This window comes from Pollachius pollachius, assembly GCF_949987615.1.
Source record: "Pollachius pollachius genome assembly, chromosome: 14".
NCBI lineage: Eukaryota > Metazoa > Chordata > Actinopteri > Gadiformes > Gadidae > Pollachius > Pollachius pollachius.
Genome location: NC_136947.1, coordinates 17,590,885 through 17,601,278, shown reverse-complemented (window position 1 = coordinate 17,601,278; position 10,394 = coordinate 17,590,885). Strand labels below are relative to the sequence as shown.

Below are 10,394 nucleotides of genomic sequence, written 5' to 3'. Positions count from 1 at the left end.
TATATTATCATCTGTTCAGAGTTAATTTGTGGAATTGTAAATGAAGCAGAATGGTTCACCAAAACAAGGCACATCACAGAAATGTCTATTATCGTAGTCAATTTGGTTTGACCTAAATGTAAAATAAATGGAAAAGTCCAGGTAAATTCTTTTTAACTATGGCTTCGTTGACATATCAAGGACTAAAGCTGACCACGTCAGGTCACCAGGTGTGTTAGCGAACCACGGGGATCAGTCTGGTGACCTTAATCAGAAAGCCTGCCTGCATCCGGCCATGACCTTGCCTGCATCTGGTCACCTGGCAACTTACATTTTAGCAAAGCAGTGTTCACATTAAGGCAGCAATGTTTTCATCACCCAACACCCAAATCTTTCAGATATTACATCCGTGCATGTTAATGCCAAATTATATCCAGTGATTTCAAGCGACATGCGCTCCGTCAGTGAGCGGTTGTTGCCACAGCTGTGTCTGGGGTGCCCTGTTAATCTTTCAATGGGATGCTGCGGGCCGTCTCTTCAGCTCTGCTCCTGACGGCGTCTTCAATACACTGGCCTCAGATAGACTGTCCTCAGATGTTCACATTCACGGGGTGGGGGGGTTGTTGGAGGGGGGGGGGACACTGAGATCAGGGGGCAGCTTTGTGGTTGTGTTCCTGATCATGGCTTGTCAAGATGTCTATCCGCCCCCACAGCTTCTCCATCAGGCTGGCTGAAGCCTCCACCCCCGTGGACAGAGGGCCATCCACTGGGCCGGCCACCGACAGCAGGGTGCGAGAGGGCACTGGGGCAGGGTGGAGAGTAGAGTTAGTCTGTGTGTGTGTGTGTGTGTGTGTGTGTGTGTGTGTGTGTGTGTGCGTGTGTGTGTGTGTGAGTGTGTGTGTATGCATGTGTGGTCTGTGTGTGTCTGGCTGCATATATATATATATATATATATATGTGTGTCTGTGTCTGTGTGTGTGTGTGTGTGTGTGTGTGTGTGTGTGTGTGTGTGTGTGTGTGCGTGCGTGCGTGCGTGCGTGCGTGAGCGCGCGTGTGCGTGTGTGTGTATGCATGCCTGTGTGACTGCATGCCAGTGGGTGTGTGTTTGTGTGTGTGAATATGAGCATGCATATGTGCCTGTGTGTGTGCAGTGTTTATCAGCCAGATGATTAAAAGGGTATATCTATGCATGGAGACCTTTGGTGACCGTGTAGACTCTGCGTTGGCTGGAGCTGTTGGGCTGCAGACTCACAGACAGGAGGAGGGAGAAGGAGAGAAGCAGCACCTAGTTCCCCACAAGGCGGTAGTGGGTAGATGGGGAAAATTTGATTTAATATCAAACGACTCCATAATTCATACATTGCGGTTGAAATGATGACGTCTGCGTGTTGGTGAGTGCAGTGGCGTTAACGGAGCTGTTTGGAGGTGTGTGGAGGCCTCACCAGAAGGCAGGTGCCCGTCGGAGGACCACTTCTAGGACTGGTTCCTACCAGGTCCTGGAGTCTGCTCAGCTCCTCCAGCAGAGAACTAACAGCAGGCCGCACAGGGATGAACAAATAAGTGGAGATAGTTCAAAGAAATATCCAAGGTTTTTGAGTCTTTTGTAACCGTCTCATTATTTTTAAGGAATACAACGAAAAACGTCTCAAAGCCTGCTGGGCATTGCTGGAAGCCCCTTCTTTACAACCTGCTACACTTCACTGGAGCACGGCCGTCCCTGAGAATATGCAGTTTTAATGGCGTGACCCAACAAATAGGAAAGACATGAGTTACAGGTATCTTTGGCAACTACATGCTTTTTATGCGTTTTATTTCCCCTTTTCTTCTTTAACTTAAAAAAGGGACAACCTGACCAACAAGATGCCACTACACTATTTATACAATTCAAAATATGTGAAAACGAATATTGAAGAACGTACAACGGCTAGACCAGGTATAGGGAGGTTTAGTGGGTAGTTGGGACAGCAGGCCAAAAGGTTCCTGGTTCAATCCCCAATTGTTGCAGCCTTCTTGTAGGCACCCTTTGCTCAAAATGCCTGAGGTCTTCTCCTGTGTGACCAATATCTGGTCATACATATATATATAAGTCAAAAGCGTCAGCTCGGCTTTATTTTAGTTGGCTTCACTGCGCGACCTTCACAGACACAGTATACAGTATGTCTTGCTACCATGGTTGCTATGGGGATGACCAAAGTCTTACTTGTTGCTATGCTCCAGCTGATGGACCTTCCTCTGAAGATCCAAGTTGTACTCACTGCAGGCTGACAGCCTGGAGACAAAGATGGAGAGAGGGAGAAAGAGGAGTAAAAACAAAGGGAGGACCAAGGTCACGTCATTAGAATGTAGCACTTTTCCCATTTCTCCTCTCTGAGTGGATTTGTCCTCTTGCTCTACTATCTTGAAAAATACTCCATGGACTGCCATCAACTTGACTCTCTTCAGTTCTTTTATCGCGTAGGCAACCCTGACTCACCTCTTATTACCCACAGCGCCAGGAGACTACAATGGCCACTGACCTGATCTTGATGCTGTCCTAGCTATCTGAATACCCGCCACGCATTGGATGGCAGCCACACTTTGTTTTTGTTATACAACCGAGACAAGGAGCTTAAGCAACAACGACTTTGCTTAAGCAAGCTTTAACGCTGGCTGCGGAACAATTTACCTTTTTTATTTAATAGGTTTTAACAAATGTTTACAATTTTAGGCAATACTCATCTATACGCATCTATAGGGCCTTTACTCATCCAGACGCATCTATAGGGCCTTTGTGTTTATGTTGTGGGCTATAGAGTCGTTTTCCAAGATGCCACTAACAACCTGCCACTTTATCCACATGCTGAGTGGCTCAACCTGGATTTGAAGCAGGTTGTTACGTCCTTGACTGGTGGAGTCAATTGAAGGCTGTTTCAATGTCAGTACAAGTGTCAGTACAAGTAGTTCTATATAAAATGTCACTGAGCTGTCAGAGTGTTCTCGCTGTATGTATCAGCTTTGAGTAAATCCCTCCATCCCTGTGGTTTTTGTAATACACTGTTTTATTCTTGGCTTTTAAGTGTCTGTGTCTGGTGTGCACTTTAGCGACGTCCTTGGGAAGATGGACTTAAATGGAAAGTGAACATAACAATTCAGTAATTATTCAGACGATACATATTTGATGTATCTTTAATTGTCGTCCTCTGTAGCCCTCTCAATTGACTGTGCTGTATAAACATAGAAATATCTATCAATATTTATGTTCATACAAGATGTTCAATGCCACACAAACAAGTCTTTTTTACTTTGTGACGTAATATCATACAATTATTTCATGATGATGAATTATGAGTTGGTATTTACTACATTACCTACTCCATTCATAGGAGCCAAAGCTGGCCTGCAACAAAATCATTCAGCAATGGCATTGAAGTCTCTGTCTGATTGAACTCATGTCTTCATGCAACTTCAAAGCCCTTTAAGGCCCCTTTTCCACCGACAGTACCAGCTCAACTCGTCTCGACTCGGTCACCATTTTTTGTGCTTCGATCGCCAAAAATGATATACCTGGTCCCTGGTACCTGGTACTTTTTTAGTCTCGACTCCGTCGAGGTTCCAAGAGAGCTGATCTGATACTTTTGTGTGACGGAAACTGGCTAATGGTCACTGATTGGCCGGAGTGACGCCACTGGACGAATAATGACTCTGCATTGAGCTGAGGGCAGGCTTCAGAGTTCAGTGCAGACAGACTCCTACCTTCCCTCCAGGCTGTCGATGTATTCCCTCTTCTTCTGCCGACTCTCCTGAGCCGAGCGCTTGTTCCGGATCTTCCGCCGGATCTTCTTTAAGACCCTCTCCTCCAGCTTCAGAGTAGGAGGACAGGGGAGAAGGAGGGGGACGAGATGAAAGATTAGTTATCAAAACGGAGCATGACTGTATGTGTGGGTGAGTAGTGTCTTTGTGTATGTGTGTGTGTGTGTGTGTGTGTGCATGCGTGCCTCTGGGCGCGTGTGTATATTTTTGTGTATGTGTTTGAATGCGTGTTTGTCTGTTAGCGGGTATGCGTGTGTTTACAGGTGTGTGGGTGAACCTTACCTTAGACAGGGGGAGCTTGTTGGAAAGGTGGACTCCCTCTTTAGCCAGGAGCTTCTTCTCATCCTCATCAAGAACTAACCCCTGCAAGGAATGCTGGCAGTTTGGCTGAGACTGTTGGACCAGATGAACATAACAATTGGCGTTATCTTTTTATCTCTCTCTCTCTCTCTCTCGCTCTCTCTCGCTCTCTCCCGCTCTCTCTCTCTTTAATTACCTTCTGTCCGAGGTTAGTCAACAGCAGGTCTTTGACTGTAGGCGTTTGGTTGGCGGGCTGCATTGAGGTGGGAGGAGCAGTGAGATAGTAGGCGATCCCCAACTTCTCTCTGATGTCATCTGGTTCCATGCAGCCTGTAAGGATAACATTTTCTTAGTGGTGAAGGACTCAGTTTGTCATTAACTCAGCTGGTAGCTTTAGAGCAGTGGTTCTTTACCTTTTTTGAGTAAACCCCTCCCTGACCTTACCCTGATCCTCTGGCGCCCCCCCCCCCCCCCCCCCCCCCCCCCATCTTAAAGGTTTCATTGCATCGTTTTTCATTGATTTTGCGGTTGTCACTAATGGCAATGAATGCCCTTTGAGTCGGTTTTGGTGAAAAAAGAGAGAGAGAGAGAGAGAGAGAGAGAGAGAGAGAGAGATATCTCTTGGCCAAGAAAGAAGAGTTGAAGAAGAACGGCCGGCGCACCGTGACCTTGGGCACTCCGGGCACCGCGACCGTGGCCACAGTGGCCACAGCACTCCCGCATCTCCCGCGCCTCCCGCCGTGCCGCCCGGGCAACGCGGGCACCGCGGCCCGGGCGGCACGGGCAACGCGAAAAGAAATCGCGCACAGAGGCCTAATTAGGCCTATATATTTTGTATGTCAAATGCAACGGTCTTTTCGTGGAGACTACGCTCAGAGCATTTGGAACTGAACAACAGCAAGAGGAAGGAGGAAAACGGGCTATAAAACAAACAAAAAAGTCATCGACCATGTTTGATTGTGTTGTGTTGGTTATTGATCACACATTGATTACTGTTAACTCGCGAACTTGGGTTATGTTTGTCAGCGTTACTATAGACACATGACAATAGCTGATGTAACGGGAGTCCGGGCGTGTGCAGGACCGAACCGCGCTGCATGACCACTGTTCACTGTTAGCTGAGACGGTAGAGGGGTAGAAACCAATAAGTGAAAATAGGCTATTTATTTCAGGTAGGCTATTTTTGCACCAAAAAGATTTGAAAACCATGAAAGTTTAAAATCCCCCCAAATTTTTTTTTAAAAATCACGTTCCCAGCGCCCCCCTAGGTTGTGCGAACGCCCCCGTTGAGAAACCATGCTTTAGCGCATGGCATTAACACTGCAGGAGGTATGATTGATGATCCCGCTGGGGTAAACTATACTGAGAATGTATGCTCTGGATAAAAGTGTCCAATGACACATTCAGGCAAGCTATTATTTCTTCCCTGCAGAGTATTTATTCTGTAAAATCACACGTAACATTCTGTTGTTGGTTTAAGTCTATTTACATTATCATAATTACGTCAAGTAGAACATTAAAGTAAAAGTGCTTTCTGGCTAATAACTATCCCCTTGAAAATGGATTGATTTTAACAGGCTGTATCATGGCAACCTTTCTAGAATGCTAGTTTGAAAGCTTCCTTTCAGAAATTCTGGGAAACAGCAAATAGTTGGGACCTTCAACATGTTTTTAGCAGTTATAGCATAGTACACTATAGCTCTGCTTTTCATCAAGCATTCATCAAGTTTACACCAAGGCCTACCTCCCCTTCATGAACCCTGTGAACACCATGTGATTACCCCGTGAATATTTCATGCAGGCGAGATACTCCATGGATCCTATGGATTTTGTGTCATGTTTTTCAAAGCACCCTCAAAGCCATTTTGTCAGGAGGGTTTGCACCTTGAAAGAAGCAGAAAGGTTCAAAATAGTTCCTAATTGAGGGCCCTCTCACCTAGATCAATAGAGACATCTGGGGCCGCGCTCCCCCATGTCCCCGCACACAAGCTGGGGGGGAGGTCAGCCATGGGGGGGGCCTGCAAGGGGGGCAGCCCAGCCTGGTAAGAGGTGCTGAAGCTGGGCAGGCTGGCGTCAGGGCGGGGGCTGTCCAGCAGGTCCCACGGGTGGCTGTCGCTGACGCCGCTGTCGCTGGCGGAGGGGGACCACAGTGGTGAGGCAGGGGCCGAGGACACGCCCTCACTGCCCCCGCCACAGCCGCCCAGCAGGGACTCCAGGAGGTCATCGCCAGGGTGCAGGTGCTGGGGAGAGGAGCGTCGGGGGGGGCATGGCATTGGTAAACACCGTATGCTTACCAGCATAACACACGTAACACACAATCCAATGCTAGGTGCATGCCACGTCTGTAAGTGGCTTCCCATAAGAACACAGACGACTGCCAGCCGAGTGAATGTAAATGTGAAAACCAACCACACCTTTTCCCCTTAGGGAAATAATGCCTACTAAGCCTGGGCCTCTATTACTTGGGTTTGAGCCCAATATATAATTTTGTCCTAGGACGCTCTCAGGCCAAACAGCTGTTTCCATGGATACAATGTCAAGCCAAGATTATCCCGGACGACACACAATCCATTTCAGACATAATCATTTGGGGAAATGAATGATCATGGACTCGACTTATCACAATAAGTTTGTCATTATGATATGTAGGCCATGAAATAGTAAAGGGCTGTTATGTCTATTAACACTCCTGCGAGTGACACAGCAGTGTGTTCTGTGGCTCTCAAATCAAAATGTACAAACCTCCTGGACTGCATTTGTCCATGGTTGGTTGCTGTGGCCACCCAGGTTTTCGTCTGTATTGCTAAACAGCAGGTTCATGAGGTCTGCCTCCTGGTTCTTCTGGAACAGAGAGTGGGGAGCACAGAACAACACGCAAGTCACGGTAAGCTCTTTAAAATGCCATCTTTCTGCAACATTACATAGGTCATTTAAAGTGGATGAAAGGACAATACTTTGAATAACTTCATTAATTCAACAATTCAAATAGCAAAAGTTAGTCTACCATGTCTGTGATCTGGGTCATCATTCCAATATCACACGTATCAAAGGTAAAAAGAAGGAAAAAGTCTGAAATAATCCAACCAATAGAAAATTACAGATTCCCAATTAGAGCCAGGTATTCCTGTGTGAATCTTCTGTCCAGGCACATGCACAAGTGAACATGTCAGGGCACACCAAGGTTTGCTTCAAGGGACAAAGTTGAAATTCATTATCACATTATTGTAAACTCAACCCAGTGGATGTCCGTCCAATGGTGTTCAGCAGTCAGGTTTATGGGCCAATCAGGCAACAGATACTTGATGATGCATCCTATGTGCTTTATGATTTGTTTATTCGTAGGATGTCGATTGGAATACATAAAAAGTATGACACATCATAATCTTTATTTATTTGTACATATCACTCGACCATATTTTGCCTATGTTGTAAATATAAGGTAAGGGAGTTTTCAGAATTTGTAACTAATAATTTCACTAATAATAATTAATTAATCATTTTTAAATTGGAATAGAAAGCATATCCCCGTGAGCATCGACAATGTGGTGGGTCAATAATCCAAAACCAGAGCCCATAACAACACACTTATATACAAATAATTTAAATAAATTTGAGTTTTAATTTCTCATCAATGTAACATTACACGTGCTATAATAACGTACCATAAAGTGTCTCAGCCGTATTCCCCTGACAGGGGGGAACGTGCTGTGTATCAAGTCTTATCACTCGGACCTTATCTAAACCATCAGGGCGCCATGCATGCACCATAAAGAGCGAGCCATTATGTAATATACTCAAACATATAATCACTACTCATCAGTCATGATTGGTACAAATTAAGCCTTTCAGTCTCACACAACAACCAGAAGAGAACAGTACAGAAAAACATCCAAGTGTGATCACAGCCCCTGGTGATCTGGTGTCTGATGAACGAAGGGAACACACTGCTGTCATCATCACATCACCACCAATCATGTCTCTTTTCTCCCAGGAAAGCAGGACCCTTCGGTAATAAACCCAACTACGTGGTTACCCAGCTGCACTTGAACCCGTTTCCAGCCCTCCCACTGACATCAACCTCGCATTACAGGCCTTGCTTCTGGTTGAAAAGGCTGGAGAGTCATCAGCGGCATTGGGCTACCTGTGGATATAGGCCCCGTCCACACTGAGCCGAAACGGGCGAAATCGATCCGGTTTGGTTCTATGCGTTTCAGGAATATCTCCGTAAAGACGGATTCATTGCGAAACCGCATCGAGCTGTAGAAACGCTGTAGTAAATATTCAAGGCGCTGGTTCTCCGAAAAAAGTGGAGCGCATCAAGCCTGCGCGCATACAGCCTGCGCGCTGTATACAAACATTCAGTCACGAGGTGATTCAACCTTTTAAATTGAGCAGAAATACTTTTTAATGTAAAGTTAGTAATTAAATTTATCAAGGGGCTGAATTTAAAGCTACAAAAAGATACAAACAAAAAATAAAAATCAACGCAACTCTGACGTCGCCCTGCTGGTGGGGGGCTAATTACGTCATCGTTTGCGTTTCAGGCGTCCACACGAATCCTAACACGAAACCGCATAGGTCCGGATAGATCTGAAACCACCCTCGGACATGGTTTCAGAAATGTGCGGTTTCGGGCACCGGATTCGCCGGCTCCGTCTAGACGGTCGGCCGAAACGCACAAGATGGTTTCACCAAAAAATTGGCTGCGTTTGGACGGGGCCTAACACACAGAATTATTATATCAAAGGATTATTATTCTGGTGTTATAGCACCACATTTCATTCCGAGCTCCACTCTTAAAAAACATACTTTAACTTTATTTGTTTGATGTTAGCCATTGTAATATATGGAGGATGCAATATGGTATGGTTTGTCAATTCTTTGACCATAGGGTGTGGTAAGGGTTGATGGGTTACACAAATAAAATAATAACCAAACAATAATTAAAAATACATTATTGCATACTTTCTGTTATTATTTCAGTTTATCATAAGCCAAAAGTAGGCTACTGCACTAGGAATTCCTGGAACTCAGTTATAGTTTCAGTATTCAGTGATCTAGGTATGTTCACTGATTTGAAGACGCAATAAAACACTTATCTGCATCAGGAAGCACAATATTATTGTCATTGTAATAGGCTTAATTGCTTGGGAGTTGACCTATGCTATCTTTATTCTTGTTCTTTCGACAGATTCGAAATTCCAAAGTGCAACAAGATATATGACTATCTTTAGGCCTATGTTAATCACACCACAAGGTTTCCCTAAATGAAACTGTTGTCTAGTTTATGTAGGCGTATATGTTTTAGAGGTTGATGTGTATTACTGTAAAAACCTCTTAATAGTTTTGTTTTGTTGCCTAAATTGTGTAAATAGAGCACAAATTAAAACGGAATCACTGGCATTGTCGACATAGACGTTAACAAACCTTTCAAGACCAAACCCAAATGGACCGGACACTGTCTCCCCCTCATCAGACCGACTGTCTCCAGTGTTCAGGGACATCTTAAACAGCTCACTGGTTGAATCCAGGGTACCTGCCTGCTTCACAACATCGACCCCCATCCGCTCTCAAGAGCCTTGATCCACTTGACCAGTCGCCCTGACCCCCGTGGTTATGAAGACCTCTGAGCACCTCGTGCTGACCGGCCTCAAGGCCATCACCAACCCCTCCTCATCCCGCTGCAGTTCGCCTACAGAGCCGACAGGTCTTTAGAGCACAAAGACAACATGGGACTCCACTTCAGCCTAGACATGAGACGCAATCTGCAACATAAATGTTGACGCATAGCATATTAAAGTTTGCGTAATTTGCCATTCACGTGCCATTACATCATCCCCAGTGAGGTCATCGTTCTCTTAGTCCCTTTAAAAGGACAAACAAGCAGTAAAGATCCATGTAAAGCAGCATGTGCAGTAAAAAGCAACTTTCCCTTTGTCTGGAATCCTAGTTCCATGATTCCTATAAAGTTACCAGGGAACAAACAAATTTAGGTAAGCAACCTCCCTACCGTTAGGGGGCGACAAAAAGCTTATTTACTCGGATTAATACAAATGTAGTATCTCTAGAGTCGAAGGTAATACTGAACATGATTGTGCTCACAAAACTGTGTAATATATATCAGCTATAAAATGTGCATTAAGCTCATTAGGTGGCTATTATTTGAGCTCAGGAGATTACATCTGTTTATATATAGGACAGAGGCAATTAACCACTTAAGTTAAAGCGAAAAATAAATCTTGAAAAGGAACGCAGGATGGCGGATCCCTCCTTCCAGGGATGGTCAGGAGTGCAGTGGGTGCCATAATGGACAAACATACATACAG

At 45.2% G+C, this 10,394-nt stretch overlaps 1 pseudogene across 1 annotated transcript; it reads right to left on the bottom strand.

The window, feature by feature from the left end:
- Nucleotides 1-626: 626 nt before the first annotated feature.
- On the bottom strand, nucleotides 627-7,219 carry LOC307085981 (cyclic AMP-responsive element-binding protein 3-like protein 3-A; annotated as a pseudogene). Its single transcript has 10 exons — nucleotides 7,073-7,219; nucleotides 6,811-6,909; nucleotides 6,005-6,308; nucleotides 4,265-4,398; nucleotides 4,051-4,161; nucleotides 3,712-3,818; nucleotides 2,180-2,248; nucleotides 1,422-1,506; nucleotides 1,177-1,264; nucleotides 627-781 (listed from the first exon to the last, which is right to left on the bottom strand). The product of its transcript is annotated as a cyclic AMP-responsive element-binding protein 3-like protein 3-A (transcript).
- Nucleotides 7,220-10,394: the final 3,175 nt, after the last annotated feature.